This window comes from Stenella coeruleoalba (genome assembly GCF_951394435.1).
Source record: "Stenella coeruleoalba genome assembly, chromosome: 10".
Classification (NCBI taxonomy): domain Eukaryota; kingdom Metazoa; phylum Chordata; class Mammalia; order Artiodactyla; family Delphinidae; genus Stenella; species Stenella coeruleoalba.
Window position 1 is genome coordinate 80,197,088 of NC_137156.1, and position 20,075 is coordinate 80,217,162.

The 20,075-nt window shown below is 40.3% G+C and overlaps 1 protein-coding gene across 8 annotated transcripts in view; it reads right to left on the reverse strand.

The window, feature by feature from the left end:
* Positions 1 to 20,075, reverse strand: part of ADAMTS9 (ADAM metallopeptidase with thrombospondin type 1 motif 9) — an 813,664-nt gene that overhangs the window by 526,845 nt on the left and 266,744 nt on the right. Inside the window, exon 1 of one of the 8 annotated variants that reach the window (XR_013830131.1) lies at positions 4,918 to 5,024. The exons of the other annotated variants lie outside the window; for them this stretch is intronic. The gene's annotated coding sequence lies outside the window, so the exon portion shown is untranslated. Of the gene's footprint in view, positions 1 to 4,917; positions 5,025 to 20,075 lie in introns of those variants that run through there. 8 annotated transcript variants of the gene reach the window in all.

The window sequence follows — 20,075 nt, forward strand, 5'->3', positions numbered from 1 at the left end:
AATCTTTTCATAAACTTACTGGACCAGCAAATGTTGGGAGCAAACAGGGAAAAGTGACCAATATAAGCACTGAAAAGACCCATTAACTTCCCTGTCAGAGGCGTGAGTCACCCTCCATCTGTTGGGCACTGTAGGATTGCAGGAAGTTGCTGTCATAATCCTTCCAATGCAAGCAAGCACTGTGAGGTTCCACAAAAGAGGAAATGCAGGGGGTTCTGTGTGCTTTTGTGTAACGGTGGCACCATCAATAAGGAACAGGATATGCCAGTGTGACAGTGAGTCACTAAGTGAAACCATGGCTGCGCAGCTTGCGATGCCTGCCAGAGCTGTGACCAGTAAAACTGTCCCAGTGTCCCATTCCCTCCAAGGAAGGATCAAAGAAGTTTCATCTCAGGACATACACGAGGAGAGGAAAGAACATGGTGCCTCAACTTTTCATATAAGGGTATTATTGGATTCTTTTTAAGGGCAAGCATAGACCCACAATTTTTCTTGAAATATATTATGAGGAAAAAGTGAAAATGAGCCAACCTAAGAAAGTAATATATTAGATTTCAAGATAATTCATTATGACCAAGTTGGGTTTATCCCAAGTATGTAAAGCTACAGACATTAGAAAATCTAACTGATGTAATTCACCCATGAATATATTGTGGTGGGTGGTCTCTAAAGATGGCCTCTTGGCATCAGGCCCTTGTGTAGTCCCTATGGTACTGAATTTGGGCTGGCCTGTGACTTACTTTAAACAACTGAACATGGCAGAAGTGATGCTGTGCAAACTTCAGGAATATGCCTTAAGAAGGCCTGGCAGCTCCTGCTTTACACTTTGGGCCACCATGTAATATGTAAGCCACCCAGCTGGAGACACCTTGTAAAGGTCACATGTAGAGGCCACAGAGAGAGAAAGAGGCCCTGAGACTATGCGGGGAAAGACAGGACCAGCCTTCCCAGCATCCCAGCTGCACTGGGACTTTTAGCCACCTCCAAGGAAGTGCCAGACATGTAATGAGCCACCTGGGACACTTCAACGTCCAAGCTGAGCTTCCAGATGAATCCAGAACCAGATACCATCTCACTGCAACCACATGAGACTACCCAGACAAGAACACCAGAAGAACCACCTTGCTGAACCCTCTCAACCCACAGATTGTAAGGGATAATAAATGGTAGTCTTTTAATCCACTCAATACTGGTATAGTTTCTTATAAAACAATAGATAAAAGAGGAAATTCACAAGATCATCTCAAAGAATGTAGAAATGCAGAAAAAGCATTTGGAAACAATTCTATATTTATTCATAATAAAAAAAGAAAGCCTTATAGCCTTAGAGCAAACCAGCAATAGAAGGGCCCCAACTTCCTTAATCTGATAATGGAAATTAAAAAAAAAACAAAAACAAAAAAACTGGCAGTCATCATACTTGAAGGTGTATTCTCACTTTGAGATAAAAAAAAAAAAAGACAAACTTGCCCACTGTTACCACTTCTAATCAGAATTACACTGAAGGTTTCAGTCAGTGCAGTGAGGCAAGGAAAATAAAAAGCATAAGAATTAGAAAGGAAGCAACAAATTTGTCACTTAAAGATGATATGACTTTATACACATAAAACCCCAAAGAAACTACAGATGCATTATTTACAGACTTATAATGAGAGAATTAAACGTGTTTTCTAGATAGAATATCAATATGAAAAAATCAATTGTACTACTATATGTATTAGCAAACACAAATAAAACTTTTTAAAATAGCATTCATAATAGCATCAACAATATGTAAGAATAAATCTAACAAATGTGTTAAGACTTCCACTGAATAAATTATAAAATGTTATTAACGGGCATTTAAAAAGACCTAAATAAACGGTCACAGATTGAAAGTCTCAATATTGTAAAAATATAAATTCTCCTCCAGTATAATCCCAACTAAATGCCCAAATTTTTTAACAATATGACAAACGGAGTGTCAAATGTGTATGGAACAGAAAAGGATGAATAAGGTGAATAAGAACCAAGAAGAACAACGTGGGAGGTGTGCCCCACCAAGGGTCAAGAATTACTATGATGTAAGAATTAACTGTGGATCAGTGATAGGCAAACAGACCAGTGGGACGGAATAGTGAGCCCAGAAACAGACCCAGGCATGTAATATGGGCATTTGTTGTATGACCGAGGTATCATGGTGGTTTGGCAGGGAAAGGATAGATTTCAATAAATACTGCTAGGACAATTGGGTATCCATATGGTTTATTTGTTTGTTTGTTTTGTTTTGTTTTTGCGGTACGCGGGCCTCTCACTGTTGTGGCCTCTCCCGCTGCGGAGCACAGGCTCCAGACGCGCAGGCCCAGCGGCCATGGCTCACAGGCCCAGCCGCTCCGCGGCATATGGGATCTTCCCGGACCGGGGCACGAACCCGTGTCCCCTGCATCGGCAGGCGGACTCTCAACCACTGCGCCACCAGGGAAGCCCTAGTTTCAGTTTTGAGCAATGAAGATGGATTACTTTTTAGGGAAATAAAAAGGAGACTATATTCTATTGGAAAATAACACAACAACAACGACGACAACAAAAGACTAGAGCTCTCAGAAAGGGAATAAGAAACCTGGTATTAGGTGAGAGGTGTATTTAGAAAATACCTGGTATCCTACCAGCCCCTAGTCATCCATTTGAATATAACTTTTCCCTGCCTTTTTCCTACCTGGTTACTGTTTTTCCCAGAGCCCCAGCTCTGATAGCAAAATCAACATCTAGCTGTATGCTTTGGAAGCAAGTAGGCCATGGGGGGAGGGATGGGGGCGGTGATCCTCTAGAACAGTCTGCTCCTAATTGAAAGGAAGTGAAAACCTCCAAATGTCTCAGGGAGGGCTGATAGATCGTCCTTCAGCTCTTGTCCACCTGGCCTGCTGCCTCGTACGGAAACCAAGAACACAGGAATGAGGGGAGTCATTCGGATAATATAGCACCAGGTCCACATAAAATGTGTGAGGTGGGCTGGGCAGTGAAACAAAGGGCACCAGTTACAGTGTTCACATCTGACTTCACGCTGGGTAAGTAGCTACCTGAAGACACCAAACAGTGGGTGAGTATAGAGGACTCCACATTCAACACACAAATATTCCCGGTAGCCAGGGTGGGTTCATCCTGTGCATCCCTGTCAGCTCATCACAATGAAATGTCCCAAGTGGTACAGTTTCCCCATGAGACTGATCCCCTCAGCCCCTTGGGCTATGACCTCCCATCTGGGCCAGTGCTTCATAAATTTACAGAAGGAGTCACAGAGTATTTTATGGCAGGTAAAGACAGTCAAACACCATGAAGCGGACAAAGGCTGACCATGATCCATTATGGATATGTGGGGCACGCAACTACTATAATTTTTATTATACATGTCTATGGGTGTCATGACATATAAAAGATGGTGAAGTACTGGAGTTACTATAGGTCATCCTTGCATTAAATAAAATCTGAGAAAAAGAAGAGCTTCCGGGGTTCGGGGAGGGGAGTGCAGATGGGCTTACGGGTTGTGGTACTATTTTTCAATGGAATTGAGTTACTGTTAACAGGTGTGCTGTAAAATAGGGGTGAAATGAATTTGGGGAAACTTAAATTTAGTAAGAATATACATGGTTTCAGGAATTCCTAGGGTCTTTAATCGATGAAAATGCATTGTGACTCTGCTGTGCATTTCTCTCTAGTACGCAAGGAGAAATGAGACGGCGTTACTGTGCAAAACCTTTGTGACCACAGAATAGCATGTAAGGAATACACTTTGGAAATTTCTTTAGTAAAGGAACCCTTCTCTTGCTGTTTGATCCACTCAGGAGGGACAGTAATGCTCTACTTTTGCACAGACTTCACCCCGTGTGTGGTAGAGAAGGGACCTGTCTCTACACAATGTTTCAATACTTTCCTATCTGACAATATGGCTGTCCCCACACCGGCTTTTCCTTGTATTGATGGCTAGTGATCACCCTAATAAAGCTCAAACTACGCTACTAACAAGCATCAGAGGTCTTCATCGACCAGACTAAGTCCAGAGCCTTTGCAAAATGACCTCCCAGAACTCAGAGGTCATCCATTGCTGGAACTGTTAATACTTTGCCAGAGTGTATACTTGGTCTTTGCTTTCAGTGTATTTTCTTTCCCGGAAGAGAAAACAAATGGGCTCAAAAGAAATAAACAGAGGAGTGTGTAGAAATACCTTCAAAATGGCAGCTTTGTGACTTTGCCAAAAAAAAGGGAAGAATGAAGGCATAATTTATCTATGTACACTGACATGCTTGCCACACACAACTGTCACTGTTTATGACACTCTTGATTTTCTTTGAAAACAACAGAATATAAATATTCAGTCAGAAGGACTGTCCTATAAATGGAGTCAAGTTGTAATAAGGACTAAATTAAGAACATGGCTAAGAATTATATACCCTTCTCACTTCACTTTTTCTAAGCTTCCGGGTACACCCCTGCCCTTTTTGTTTTCTTTTTTTTTTTTTTTTGGTAGTAACAGAAACTCTAGCCATAGGAGCAAAATTCAAATGAAGTCGGCAAGCCAAAAGAAACAGAACTTAGCATTTATTCTTTCTTTCTGCTTCCACTTGGAAGGTGTCTTTTCCCCCTAAGAAACACATTTAAAAGGATATAAAAGTGGCTTTCTATTTTTGACCAGAAGTAGAAAATGAAAGACATTAGAGAAAAAAATATTAGCTTTTCCAGACTTGAAATAATGTGTGCTTTTTCCCAGTTTTCCAACTTTTGGAACCAAGTCTGGTAAAATGCTTAATTCATTCCGCTGGTGAATCACCTTTCCTTTGTGGGAATATTAATGCCAAGCTAAAATTTCTCCATATGAGGAAGGAAAAAAATTTAAATGTGGCAAAGCTGGGAGTAGATTGGAAAATAAAAACTTTCTGCCTCTACCTCATTAATTCTCCCTTCATCGTTCGGAGGTCCTGTGGGCTGTAGCAGTGCATCATTGAAGTGGTACCTTCAGGTGCTTCACTGAGACATAATTAAAATCGATGCTGTCATCTTGTGTCTCCTTGTGCAATTTGTCTGACTCCTTGAAAACAGCAAAACAGAGCTCTTCGTTATGATTTTGTTCAAAAAACTGTCCAAGATTTCCTTGAGGTGCTCTGGAAAACTGTTCAGCCAATTGGAAGAGAACTTAAGGGTCACCAAGTTCCCTAAAGGGGTTTCCTTAGCAATATATCCATGTGGTCCATTTGAATGGACCTGCTATTACAGGCAAGACTGTATCCAAGATATTCCATTTCAGAGTTAACAGCACTCATGAACTTTTAAAATCTCCCGTATATTTATTTATTCCCTCAGAAGGTCTGTTATCAGACTCACACTATGAACTTCCCATTGGAAAGAAGGCTATGATAGGCAACAAGATCCCACCCCATAGTGGAGCTCACAGTCTAGCAGGAAGGCAAACATCTAGCTAGTAATTAACAATACCACGGGAATACCACATCGAGAGGAAGTCACCAATGCTGTGGGTTTAACCTAGGGGTCTGGAAGGCCACTCTCCCTGAGGAAGCAAATTCAAGAAACCTCCTAAAGGATGCTGAGTGAAGATGGGACTGAGGAGGGTGCCAAGCTGAGGGAGAAATATGAGCTGTAGATCTTCAGAAATGAGAGAGCTATGCACTTGTTTCCTTTCCTTCCTGTTTCGGTGCAAGATGCACCTTTAGTTTTACATAGGCTAAGCCCACTTGTTCCTCATAGAAGACTAGTAATAAGATTCTGTTTTCTACTATTTTCTTTTCCTCTGTGCTTCTTTAAAATAGAATGATTTAAAAATAAGCGCTACTATTTGCCGAACTTCACTTCATGCCAAGCCCACTGACTTCCCACAAAACTTTTTATTTTATCCAGTTATTTTGAGGGCGACTGGGGTCCACAAGGTTACCCAGCCAGGCTATGGCTAAGCTGGATTCAAAACCAGGTCCGAGACTTTCAAGTTCAAGATTTTCACCACTTTACTGAGGTTTCTTCACATTCAGGTCTACAAAAAACTTCATCGAAACGCTGTGGGTGGTGTGGAGGGTGCATATTTGTTAAAAAGACAGATTCCCAGGGCTCGACCAGCTGTTTTGAGTCTGAATCTCCAAGGATGTGGTCTGGGAATTTGTATTTTGACAAATTCCCCAGGTGCTTGCCTTGCCTTTGAGAAGCACTGAACTTCATCCCAGTTCCATGCGTTTGTGAGAGAGAAGGGGGTGTTGGGGAGAGAGAAGGGAGAGGGAGGAAAAAATGGGGAGAGAGCAGGAAAGGGAAAGAAAGGAGATAGGCAGACAGCCACTGATGTAGTTTACTGTACTCTTCTTGCCCACGTTCTTGGAATGCTCTTCTGGTTATCTGAGGAAACACTGCAATGCAGAATGGTCATGATTTTCAAACGGCAACAAATTTAGCCTCGTGTACTGGCAAGATGTCTAAGCAGGGCTCAAGGAGCTGCTGATTCAGGCTTCAGCCAAGCTGTGAAAAGTGAGGCTTTTTCAGAGGAAGTGAGATAAGACAAAAACTTACAAAAACAAACATCCTGAGGTCGGTGTTCAAAAGGCCACTGGCAAAACCTATAGTCTAACGCGCGAAGTGAGCTAAACAAACACATTACTCGTCCATCCAGGAAACATGAAGCAGATGCCTGGAAGCGGGATTGTGTTTTCAACCTGGGTAGAAATATCCTGGGGAGTGATGATACGGAATCAGACACAAAGTTCCGATAAAAACAAGGTGGGGTGGGGGGGGGGGGGATTCTCAACAAGCAGTGTATCCAGGATGGACTGGAGGGTCTCCAGAGCAAGTTCAGGGTAGGAGAGAGACCGGTGCTCCAGTCTTTTTTTTTTTTTTTTTTTTTAGTTAGTTAGTTTTGGCTGTGTTGGGTCTTCGTTGTGGTGTGCGGGCTTCTCACTGCGGTGGCTTCTCTTGTTGCGGAACACGGGCTCTAGACAGGTGGGTTTCAGTAGCTGTGGTGCACAGGCTCAGTAGTTGTGGCGCACAGGCTTAGTTGCTCCGTGGCATGTGGGATCTTCCCAGAACAGGGCTCGAACCCGTGTCCCCTGCATTGGCAGGTGTATTCTTCACCACTGCACCACCAGGGAGGCCCTCCAGTCTTAGTTAAAGATGTATGTCCTACTTTCCTCCTCATCATGGGATGACCTCAGGGCTACTAGTCAACGAAAGAGTGGTGATGAAGGCCCAGCGGCCAGAGACAAAGCTTTAGAGGTTTTGATACTGAAAAGATTATGGTGCCACCTCCTATTATGTACTTTAAAATAAAAACAATACCAATTCAAAATATGAACAAAGGTAGTTCACCAGCATTTCCAGTTTTCCTCTGAGACCAATTCAACACTTTTTTGAAAATGCAAAATATCACTGTCCAGCTTAAAAAAAAAAGGTTCTGTGTACTTCGCTGGTGCACTGTACAGAAGTTTAGTCTGATGAGAGGGAGTCCACGAAATGCTTATCAAACTCTGCGACACAGACGAAATACTGACTCAATGTTAGTTATTATTATTTACAATAATAGCAACCTACGTTCCCGGTTACATTTACTGCAGCTTCCTTCCAGTTAAAGGAATGCTAGGGCTCTCCTTTCTGTGGACTCACTTTTACTAGTATTTTACTATGGGGCATTGTTGGAACTTGGCTCTGCAGATATGAGGAAGTTGACCCTTGCTTCCCTCTCCTCAGACTCAGTCCAAATCTCTGACCTGGTTTCCCACTGAGCCCTTTCTTTCCTACATTTTCCCTGTCCCATTATGACATTTAATTAGTTATCATTTTTTGCTTGCGTTTAATTAAAGAAACACTGTTTGCACTAATCTTGGAATCATTCACTGAATGCCATCTAACTCTTGACATTTATTTAGGAAACATCATTTTGCAGAGTTTTTACAGCATGAATATTTGATGACCAGAGTAATTCCAGACCCTCTCCAATCACAGGCTTATTCCTCTTCTTCTATATGATAATACCAGTCAGGTAAACCTAAAAATTCATTATGACTCTATCACACTGAAATTTCAACTGCATTTTGCATTTACATAATCAGTAATAACTGGGAAAATTATAGTACATTTTAAGGTAACCACACATTTTTTTTGTTATGCCTTGAAAAATTGCATGTATTTGCTCAACAGAAAATTTTCTTTGGGAAGTGATTTATTTTACTACCAGCAATTTTAAATATTGCATTTGTCATGGTAATGTCTAATTATTATTACAAGTAACTTCTTCCAGATATAGATCTGGCTATGGGCAAGATATACTCTATGGAAAGGGAAAAAAAAGCAATAACAAAAACTCTTAGCTACTATTTCCTTTGTTAAGAAGTTGCATTCAGGTCATTTAGTTCTGCTCATGACATCAAGGATGCCTATTTTTATGAAAAGCTGGTTTTAGAGAAGGAAAATTGGCCTTTCCTTATGATGCCTAATGATTCATGGTTGTTAGAGAACTCTTTCATAGAACAAAGCAGGTTGGATTTGTTGGGGGAATTTGCATTCCACAGCATCTCTAAGGATCTCTATAGGGGTCAGGGATTTAAGTCCTGGAAATTGTGTTTGGGCTCCAAGTTTTCGGTTCCATTTATTGCGGTCTCTGAGGGCAATTGTACAAACTGGTAAGAGGCAACACTGTGAACTGATGCAAGACACCACTGCCAGCAAAAAGACCCAGGGGCCACCAAGGGTCTCAGCTCTCAGGAATAAGGCAGAGATGCTCACTAAGAATGGAAAAAAACACGGGCAACAGAGAAAGGGAGCCATAATGCAGGACCAAAATGGGTGCAGAATGGTTTAGCTTTTAAAAATTACATTAGGAATTTGGAATTAATAGATACACATTACTATATATAAAACAGATAATCAACAAGGAACTACTGTTGATTGATTCCTATGGTACAGGAAACTATATAACCTACAACAGAAAAGAATCTGAAAAAATACTATATTTATATATATATATATATATATATAGTATACATATATACTATATATACATAAAGTCTCCTACATACGAACCTTCAAGTTGCGAACTTTGAAGGATGCGAATGTGCGTTTGCATGTCCAATCCCGTAACTTAGTTCAAGTGTCTGGTGTACATTATCACGTGTGTGCATCCTCTACAAATGGCTGTGCTTTTGTGTACTTTACTGTACAGTACTGTACAGAGTACAGTATCTTTATTTCAAGCCCAGGATGTCTGGAAGCAAACATAAAAGCAGCGGTGATGTATCTGGTACTACTGTACTTTTCCAGGTACTGTACTGTAAGATTAAAAATGTTTTCTGTATTTTTTGCTTGTTTTTTATGTATTATTTGTGTGAACAGTATTATAAACCTATTGCAGTACAGTACTATATAGCCGATTGTGTCAGTTGGGTACCTAGGCTAACTTTGTTGGACTTATGAACAAATTGGACTTAATGCACTGTCGGAATGGAACTCGTTCATATGTAGGGGACTTACTTGTATATATAGAACTGAATCACTTTGCTGTACACCTGAAACTAATACAACATTGTAAATCAACTACATTTCAATAAAAAGTTATTTGCTTTGAGAAAATTACATATTCTCTAAGTCCGCCTGGGGATAGCCAAGGTTTTCTTAGCCTCAGAAGCATCTCATTGAGCTGTGAGAGGATTTTTTCCTATACGCACTTGCTCATCTCACCCAAGTTCCTGATTCTTTCATTTATCTCTACCAAAGTGCTAGTTATTGGTAATCCTGGGGCAGACAGTGTTTTATCAAATTTATTCTGAGCACTTACTATATCAAGAGTGATAAATACCCTATTTTCTGAGTTCTACAAAGTCCATCCATCAAGTTAATATTGGGGTATAGGGAGAATACTGTACTGATACCATAAGGTATATCCCCAGTTCATAAACTTTATGAAAGAGAGTTTATCTTAGAAGAGAGTTTATCTTAGAAGGGGGTGCTTCTGGAACATTTAAGAACACAGTTATAAGAAGAATATGGCTTTAAATTAGATTGACTTAGGTTTGAATCCTGGCTCTGCCATTGCTGAGTGAACTTGAACAAGTTATTTAAACTCCCTATGCTTCAGATTCTCATCTTTAAATCGTGACAATGGGCATTATTTCACAATTTTTTTGAGAGGCTGAACGTAATGTTAGCAAAGCATCAATACAATTGCCATCATTATCATTCTTCTAAGGTTTGAGCTAGAGATTCAAAATGTGATGGTTGTCAACATATGGGGACTAGGTGAGGGAGTAAGCATAATGATTAAGAATTTGGAACTTGATATGTGAGTTTTAATCTCAGCTTTGCAACTTCCTAGTTGTGTGACCTTGGTCTTACTCACCCTCTCTCAGGGCCTCAATTTTTCTCATTAGTAAATAGGGATAACAATAGCACTGATCTCCAAGAGTTAATGGAAGGATTAAATTAATGACTATACATAAAATGACCAGCCCAGTGCTTGGTACACTGTAAATATTCAATATTCAAATATTAGCAATTCTTCTTGTTATTATTATACTATGCTTATTTAAAAATTTTTTTCTACTGCAGTAAAATATACATAACATAAAATTTACCATTTTAACCATTTTTAAGTGTACAGTTCAGTGGCATTAAGTGCATTTATATTGTTGTGTAACCATCACCACCATCCATCTCCAGAACCTTTTCATTTATCCCAAACTGAAACTCTGTACCTACTAAGCAATCACTCTCCATTCCCCCTCTTTCCAGCCCCTGGAAACCACTCTCCTTCTACCTGTCTCTATGAATATGACGACTCTAGGTATCTCACATAAGTGGAATCATATAGTATTTGTCCTTTTGGGTCTGGCTTATGTCACTTAGGGTAATGTGTTCAAGGTTCATCCATGCTGTAGCATGTGTCAGAATTTCTTTCCTTTTTAGGGCTGAATAATATTCCATTGTGTGTATATGCATTGCTTAATATTCCATTATATGTATATGCACTGGTCATTCGTTCATGTGTTGATGGATATTTGGGTTGCTTCCTTTTGGCTATTGTGAATAATGTGAACATTGGTGTATACAATACTTAACAAAACACAACCTCAGGGAACATGAGAGAGAAAACCCTAGGGAGCCCCAACATTTAAAGGGCAGGCAAAGGAAGACTTACTCCCTTAAGAAAGTTAGAGTCTTTGAATGATTTTAAGTAGAGGCAGGGTGCGGTCTCATTCGTGGTGTGTTGGCAAAATATGTCAGGAGTCTGACTTTGGACAGTGGCACTGAACACAGTATTTCAATAGTGAACATGAACGCACACCAGAGAAGTCTCACCAACGTGGATCGTACAAGCAAGAACAGCCTAATCAGAACTTCACAGCACCTTCGAGAAGGATCTGCTATCCTCGGGTACTTGGAATGTGCTTGGCACTGTGCTAAGTCCACTACATCGCATTTTTAATCCTCTATGCTGCCCCCAAAGAGTACCATCTCCATCCAGCAGATGAGGAAACCAAGCATCATTGTGTAATGGCTTGTCATTTCAGAGACCTAGCTAGCGGTCAAGCCAGCATTTCACTCTGGGCCTGCCACCTGCTAACATCTGGATTCAAAAGCAATGTGCTCTGTGTCAGTCCTGAATGAGGCAAGAACTCCTCCCACATTCAGCGAAGAATCCTCTGAATCCTTGCTCTGGCTTGATTATCTCTTGGAACTCTGTGTCTTTAAGACATTTCCAGAATCAAAGAGGGTCCTCTGAATGTATAATGGACTTGACACATTCATACTCACATATTTTTAGCTTGCCAAGGACACCCAAACAGCAACTCAGCATCTGATTTCCCCAATATCTTCTTCACTAAATGTTCAAGTGATGCTCTATGGATCACAGCACAGTAAAGCCATACAAAGATTAGATCACAGGCCAGGAAATTTCCCTGATCATAACTCCCTTCTATTTCAGGTTCTATAAAAAAAAAGGCAACTCAAGTAAGAAAATCACTTCTAATATCTTTTGCTGCCTTCCATAATATGGTTTTTACTAATTAGATGTGTGGTGCAATTGTAGCATACCATACAATTTAACTCTTCCAAGGCAGTCCCTGAAGCTCTATATTCCTTTGCGGTGAGTTCATTCATGCCCAGTAAGAGAGACATGAGTAGCCCATACCCTGAGTATTTCTTTCTAGAAATACTTGAAATGATTTGTTGGTGACTCTTCAATAATTAAGGTGTTATCACAAGTTGAAAAGCCATTTCAAGAGATTCAGGAGGCAAAAACAATTCCCTTTCTATAAAATGGTTAGATACCAGGTACAACTCTTTAACAGGGTTGAAGCGATGATCAAATATGGTGCTGTATATAAATCTATTTTCCACAATATAATATGCCTTCCATATGTAAGGGACTGCTATTATTTTTATTACAAATGGACCTGTTTTACATTTGATGTTACCAACTTGAAAGCACTTTGCATCAGAAAGCTATTGATGCAGTTTGATATATCGATACCATGTTGAAATCTAAATTAAATGTTTAGCTGCTTCTTTCAGTAGGCTTACAAACCTAGGAAATTCGCACATGTGATTAGAGGGCTGAAGGAATGATCTAGATCTGGGTTTCTCAAATGGACCACTATTGACACTGTGGTCCAGATAATTCTCTATTGTGAAGGCTGCCCTGTGCATCATTGGGTGTTTAGAAGCATCCCTGGCCTCTGCCTACCTTCATCTCTGAGTCATGATAATCAAGAAGTATCTAGACACTGCAAAGTCCCCTGGGAGGCAAAACTGCCTGAGCCTGAGAACCAGTGCTCTAGACAATGGAGCTGGAAAGGCTGGCATATCAGCATGGACGCTCAGTTCCATATTATTTAAAAATTTTCAGTGCTGTTTCTGCTTTGTGGGACAAATTCATTTTTATCCTTCTCCTTGACAAATGTGAGAGATTGAATGGAAGGTTCTGTATAGTGCCACTGAATTCATGTAGCTGATGGCTAAGGCTTCTAGAGGAGTAGCCATACTTGGCTAAATGAGCATTTGGGATTATGTCAGCATGGAGACCCAGGAATGAGCAAAAGTAAAAGCAAATGAGGTGGGGCTTTGTTTCCTCTGTTGCAAATGTTTTATATTTTCAGTGTAATAAAAGACAAATTGCTAGCATTGTCCACACACAATTCAACACATAACTCTCTCTCTCTCTATCAAGCCCCCAAGATTCTGCGCTCTTCACTTGTAGGTAAAACAGCAAAAAAAAAAAAAAAAAAAATCAAGACAAATCAGCCTGCTAAGCAGTAATTCTTTTTTCTTTTTCTTTTGTGAACAGAAAACTTCACCAAGTTCTCAATCTCTGAGGAGAACTTTATCAAAATTACTTGCTATTGCTACCTATTAAATAAGATACCAAAATCCTTGGAGCTTATCAGTTTCAAAGAAATCTGAAATATAAAATATGTGTCATACTTGGCACTTGAGTTACACCTTGCTCTGAAAGCCCACCAAAGACTCTATTGTTTAATTAAGGCTTCAATTTAGAGAGGGCAACAAAGACGTAGATCGGGGCTTCCCTGGTGGCGCAGTGGTTGAGAGTCCGCCTGCCGATGCAGGGGACACGGGTTCATGCCCCGGTCTGGGAAGATCCCACATGCCGCGGAGCGGCTGGGCCCGTGAGCCATGGCCGCTGAGCCTGCGCGTCCAGAGCCTGTGCGTCCAGAGCCTGTGCTCTGCAACGGGAGAGGCCACAACAGTGAGAGGCCCGCGTACCGCAAAAAAAAAAAAAAAAAAAAAAGACGTAGATTAAGTTATCAGCCCGAGGTCCTGTGGATGGAAAATGACAGATGAGAATGTGAACACCAGAGAATTTTGAAGTCTATTTCCTAAGTTATTTTCTCTCTCTCTCCCCTACTTTCTATCTTTTGTCCCTTCACTCTGCTTCCCTTCGCTTATTACTGAGGATTCTGTCAACACAATGCTCAGCTCCTCATAGATGCTCGAGAAATATCTATCACTCAATGAAAGAAGACTCAAACCACAGATACCAAGGGAAATAAATTAAAGCAACTTGCCACTGAAAATATTATTCGCCTTAGAAGACTATGGTATCATGACTGTTTCAAAGTGAAAGTGCTGATTAACATCACTCTGAATTCATGGCCACAGATCCCAGATGGATGTTCACCAATGCCTGGCAATCCAACTGTACTGGACATTCGATTCCCTACTTTCTCCAAAACCATAAATCAAGAACCTTAGAAACCCACAGACATCTTTGGTAGACAATCAAATACTGAAATAAAAACAATTTTACAGGTAGAAGTGGGCCTAGTACAGCTTAAAAAAAATAAGTCTGCTTTTGATAAAGGCTATCCACAATGAGGGGAACATCTCAAGGCCAGTCAAAAATCTCCACTGGAGTTTGAAAATTCACAGCTCTTGAGCCTCGATGCACAGTCATTTGAAACCAGATGTCATGCCCTCCTTTCTTTTCAGATAATCCGTGAGCATAAGCACAGAAAAATCAGGAACTCATTACCCTGGCTATTCTCTGCCTTTTCCATTCAACTCCACGTCAAGGAAACAGAAAAGAGACCAGGGGCTAGTGCATCCCCTCCTAACCTTGCCAGAGAAGCTCACTACCATGGCAACCACACGCACATGCAGACATCTGCAGAACCCCAGAAGTTCAAGTGTTTTGCACATGACTATAATCACAGATATAGGCGCTTTGTATACTCACAATCTCTGGCAAATGACAAAGTTTAAAGCAGGAGCCACGGCCTTCCAGCTTCCCTAATTGTTATTTCCCCTGAGAATGCTTAATGGAATTCATGCAATGTAATCAGACTTATACAAACATTTCACATTCATGTCAGCTTTGACCCGGGTCCAAATGAGTACAGCCAATGACAAGGGAACAGATAAATAAATACATCTCACTTGTGCTGCACTTGAACTATTGTAATCGCCTACTATCTCAACCCCCTGCTTCCACTCTACTCCTTTTTCAACCCATCTCCTCCGCCAAATTGAGTGTGAACGCTGCAGCTGGAGTGATAGTTCTAAAATGGAAATCAGACCACATCACCTCCCCGTTTAAAACTCTCCAGTGCCATTTCATTGTCTGGGACTATCTGGCCTCTGCTTGAGTCACCTTCCCTCTGTCCCAGTTTGCTCTCGCCATAGCCTCCAGTCAGCCCAAGCTCTTCCTAGGAGTAGACCTCAGTCCAAGAAACTTCACCCCAGTCTCACTGTGCACATGCCCCTATTCAGGCAGAGGTTCTTCAGACGCCTCTCCCCCGAGGACTTTATCTACAAAGATCTCCCCCTCCATTCTGCATCAGAGCACTCTGACCGCTTTCTTCATAGCAACTGTCTCAGTTGCTTGTTTATAAACTTGTTTATAAATAGTCATGTTCACTTATTTCCTTATCTCCTCCTTCAAAGACTGTAAGATGTAAGAGATTGTGTCTATCTCACTCTCTGCTGTAGAGCAAGTTTCTAACTGTGCCGGACATGGAGTTAGCACAATAGACGTTGCTTAAATGAACAAATATCTATCATTATACAAAGAGGATGACAGCTGTGAAGGGACACATTTGCCCCGGAGACCAAATTTAAGCCTTCTGCCCAATGATTACATATACCCATCTAGCCCTCTTCGTCTTTTCCGTTCTGTTGTCTTGCCCTTTGACCAAGTTTGGGATTTACAGGAACTCACTGTTTCCCAATGCGGTAAAGGCCGAGGAAGCCCCGAAACAGTCTATTGCTTACTTTTCATCCCAAGATTTTTGACCCCTGTATACTTTGAGACATCTAACCTTGATTCATTTATACTTGATGAAAACAATTTTATCTAATTGTCCTCATTTTTTTTTAAATCAAAACCTTCTTTCACTGATCCAGGAAGTCATATTTCGTCAAGACTAGATGACCTTGAACCCGGAGAGGTTTGAATTCTACTGCAACCTCAAAAACCGCAAAAATGGAAGAAATTCAGAAAGTCAGATAGGTCCTTGTGCCTCGTCGATAGGGCCTAATCTTGGGAAGATTTGTGTGTTACCAGTTTCACCCCCACTGAGCTTTCTTGGTACCGACACGTGATGCAATGCGGGGACTCCAATGTGAGAAGGCAGTTTTCACAGCAACCCCTTTTAGCCTCTTGAGTTTCTAATGTAACCTCTGAAGACAGCTGGACCAAATTCCATCTTGCCTCAGACCCACACAGCCCTCCTCTGCATTGTGTCCAGTTTGAGGACAAAGGAAGTTCAGGAAGGAGCACGGAGCAAGATGTGATTTGGCCAAGCGATTACAGCTGCTTTGCTAGCAGCCACCCAGATCTGCAGATTTTATTGGTGTTTTTTTTTTTTTAAACCTTTAAATGACTTACGGATCTGTACACTTTGACACTTTTTTTCCCCAAAGCTGAGATAGAAGGCTTAACCCTAATGGGTGTTGTTCTACCATTAAAACGAACCCTGGATATTCAAGAAGAAAACTTCCTCATGACCTGGTTAATTCCCAGATATACAAAAACCACCAGCCCTTAATTTCCCTCAATGAGGTCCAGCAAAATTTAATTCAATGACGGATGTGACATTTTCCAACTATGAATAAGAGTTGTTTATGCAGGCAACAGAGTGTAAGAGAAAAGAGATCCAACCTTTAGCTTGGAGTCTGATAATCTTGGGCTTATGTCTTCGCTCTTTCACCTGTAAATGACATCACCTTGACCTCAGATTTCTCATCTGAAAAGCAGAGCTAAGTAATAGAAACTTATACATCAGAGGATTACTTTGAGATTCAAATAAGTTAATGCAGATAAGATGCTTAGCAAAGGGCCTGGCATATATTATATACTCAATATGTAAAAGCCAGTATCATTATTGCTTTTTTTTTCTTCTTTCAGAATGAGAAATAGGTAATAGCAGATCTGTCTGAGGTGGAATCTGGGCATTTGATTGGGATCCTTCAGTAGTGAAACACATGGGTATGAGTGAGCCACGGCACGTACAATTCAAAGTTCTGCTACAGCAAAATGGTGATTCAGGGCATGAATCTCAGGGACTGCTTTCAAAGAGAGAAACTCCAAGTATCAAGTGTCTATTATTTTTTATATTTACTGGAATTTGAGATACGAAGCGAGTTAAAATTCAACTACATATGAAAATATTTTTCATCCAAAAATGAAGTTTACCTTAAAATCCCACATTGAAAAGATATGTGAAGGAGATATTCCCATGTACTACTAGTGGAAACAGAACTTGGTATAACCATTTCGGAAAAGGGTACAAAAATATTTACTGAATTTTTTGAAAGCTTATGCATCTTGAGACCTAGCAATTTCACTTCCCTGCATTTAACATTAGAGAAACACCTACCTGAAGAGATATTCAGAATAGTGAGAAATTGGAAACTACCAAAAGGTTTTTCACTTTTAAGTAAGAGATGCTAATTCTATAAGAAATAACTCTAAATATCTCAAGAGATTAACAATTGATGCAGGGTTCACAGGCAGCTCAGGTGGTGATTTCAGGACCCAGCCTTATTTCAGCTGTGGCTCTGCCATCCTCTAGGACCTTGTCATCTTCTGCTAAATCCTTTGCATCTAGCTGGCACATGAGATATGATAAAAGGCATGGAAGACTTCATACCATTTTAACAGATTGGGACCGTAAGTATCATACATCACGTAGTTTCCACAATCCAGTGGACAGGACTTGGTAACCTACCTATTCTTAATCACTATGTGGTCTAGATACAGGCTCAGGAAGAAAGGGAACCAGGGCTTTGATGAACAACTACTCAGTTTCTGTCACAAATACTACAAGAATACTGAAAGAATAGGGCAGATCTATGTTAACTGGTAAATGAGCCTTCCAAGACATACTATTGAGTGAAAAAGTAAGCAAGAGGCATGTCATAGGATGGGTTCCCTGAGAAGCAGACTATGAGTTTACTGTTTACTGTTCAGGATATTTATTAAGGAATATTCTTGCTTATCAACATCTGAGGAAGCAGGACTGGGCAGAGGGAGAGCTATAACACAGACCCAACAGCAGCCTCAGTCACCCCATGCAGAGCTCTCAAACTTGAAAGGTCATTCTGAGTTGTTCTAAGTTGGGCCAACGTAGCAAGACATTTATAGCCTTGCAGTGAACTTGCATAAAAACTTGTACATTGGAACTAGATCAGTTATTGGATGTTGGCTGACTCTGGAGGGGGTGAGGCTGAGATGCCTCTGTGCCATTGAGGCAATCTGTGAAGGGCCTGACAGCTAAAACTGTCTGCTGAGAGCATTCCTTACTGAGGCAATGAGTCCTTCATTAAAGAGGGAGTTGGGCAATGCATCACAGTGTCTACTACATAGCTAAACAATATAGTCTATCATTACTGTAAAACAAAACAAAGCCATGCTATGTTCTTTGGCTAAATTTCTATGTTAAATACAAAGAAAAAAACTGAGTAGATAAAAAACTGGACACTTTATAATAAATAGACGTCAAGATTGTAGTGTTCCTTTTCAGAAAAGGAGGCAGGTCTAAGATGGAGGTTAAAGGTCAAAAAAAAAGGAAATTCAATCATATCATTATAATGTTTAATATTTTAAAACAAAGAAAATGAATTGATTTTTAATCATGTAATAGAAATTGAATCAAATTGTACTTAAGATGTGCTTGTACAAGTATATCTGATAAGGAAATCAATCAAAACAATAGTCTACAAAGAGCAGGACCTTCCTTTTCAAAAGCATCACATTAAAACAGCTCTATTTTTACTCAAGGGTTGATCAGCTTTCCTTCTCTCTTCTTCCTCCCACAGCTCTTTGGCCATTTCATTGCTTACTAATATCTCCATTGAAGGGTGACTGGGACTAGGGGCCCTGGGTGTGGGGAGGAGAGGAAGGAAACTACAAGCAGCAATTTCCATTCCTTGCTAGCAATGCTGGTAAAGAAGTTTAGTGGGGGAAATGCTGAAAATCAGGTATTTGGATTATCTGAGCCTGTCGACCATCTGTATTACACAGACTCATGAGACTTGGTCATAATAGCATTTGCAGTGATGGTGACTGAAACGAGATTGTTTTCAATGATTATGTGGTTCTGATTAAGCTTTTTTATTTTTCTCTCTTTCAAATGGCACATCCTAACAAGGCATTCTGAGGAACGAGACATTTCCTATGGTATTCAGTACCATATGAATGTAACACATCTACACATCTTACAGGATGAGTAACTATCTAGATAGACCAGGACATGTTCCTTGAATTTGAAAGGGCATTTTATCTTTTGTTTTGGCCTGGTAATAGAATTGTTTATGTGGGAGGTCCAGTAGTTTAAAAAAAAAAAAAAAAGGCATAATGTCATCAATAAAAAGACACAATAAATATCTGAATAAATATTTGTTAGATTTAACAGAATTAAATATTATTTATAATGCCAATGTTATAACTCTGTCTTTAAAATCTCTGTCATGACTGTTCATACACTGGGTTTTGCCAGTGTTAAAGCACTGTCTTTAAACTTTCTGTTGTGACTGTTCATACACTGGGTTTTAACCAAACAACTCAGGCCAATGCAAAAGCAGACAGTTTTCTCTTGGAATTACACAATGAATGCTGTGCTGGAAAAACCTAGTAATTAAATTCAAAAAACTACGATTCTGATTTAGACTACCGCTTATTTAACGCAGTGATTTTGAGGCAAATTCAACAAACCCTGCCTCAATTTGTTCAATGACAAAATGAATATATAAGAACAAATCCTATGTTTAATGTTTTATACATATGTTGGTATCATGATTTCTACCCTGACACTGATATTAATGAACTATAGAAGGGTTTCATTGGTACTGAATCTCGACTTAACCATATATTGGCTGTTTGATATTAGGGAAGCTAAGTGGCCTCTCCAAGATCCTATGTCTTCATTGGTAAAATGAGGCTACATATAACTCACTTATCACTGGACTGTTGGGAAGGGCAAAAGGGCAAAAGCATGAAAAGCGCATAGCACAATGCCTGGGACATAGCAGTCCATAAAAAAAAGGAGTTATCCTCAAGTCTCAGTTATCCCTCAAACAAGACCCACTCTGTTTTTCTCCTT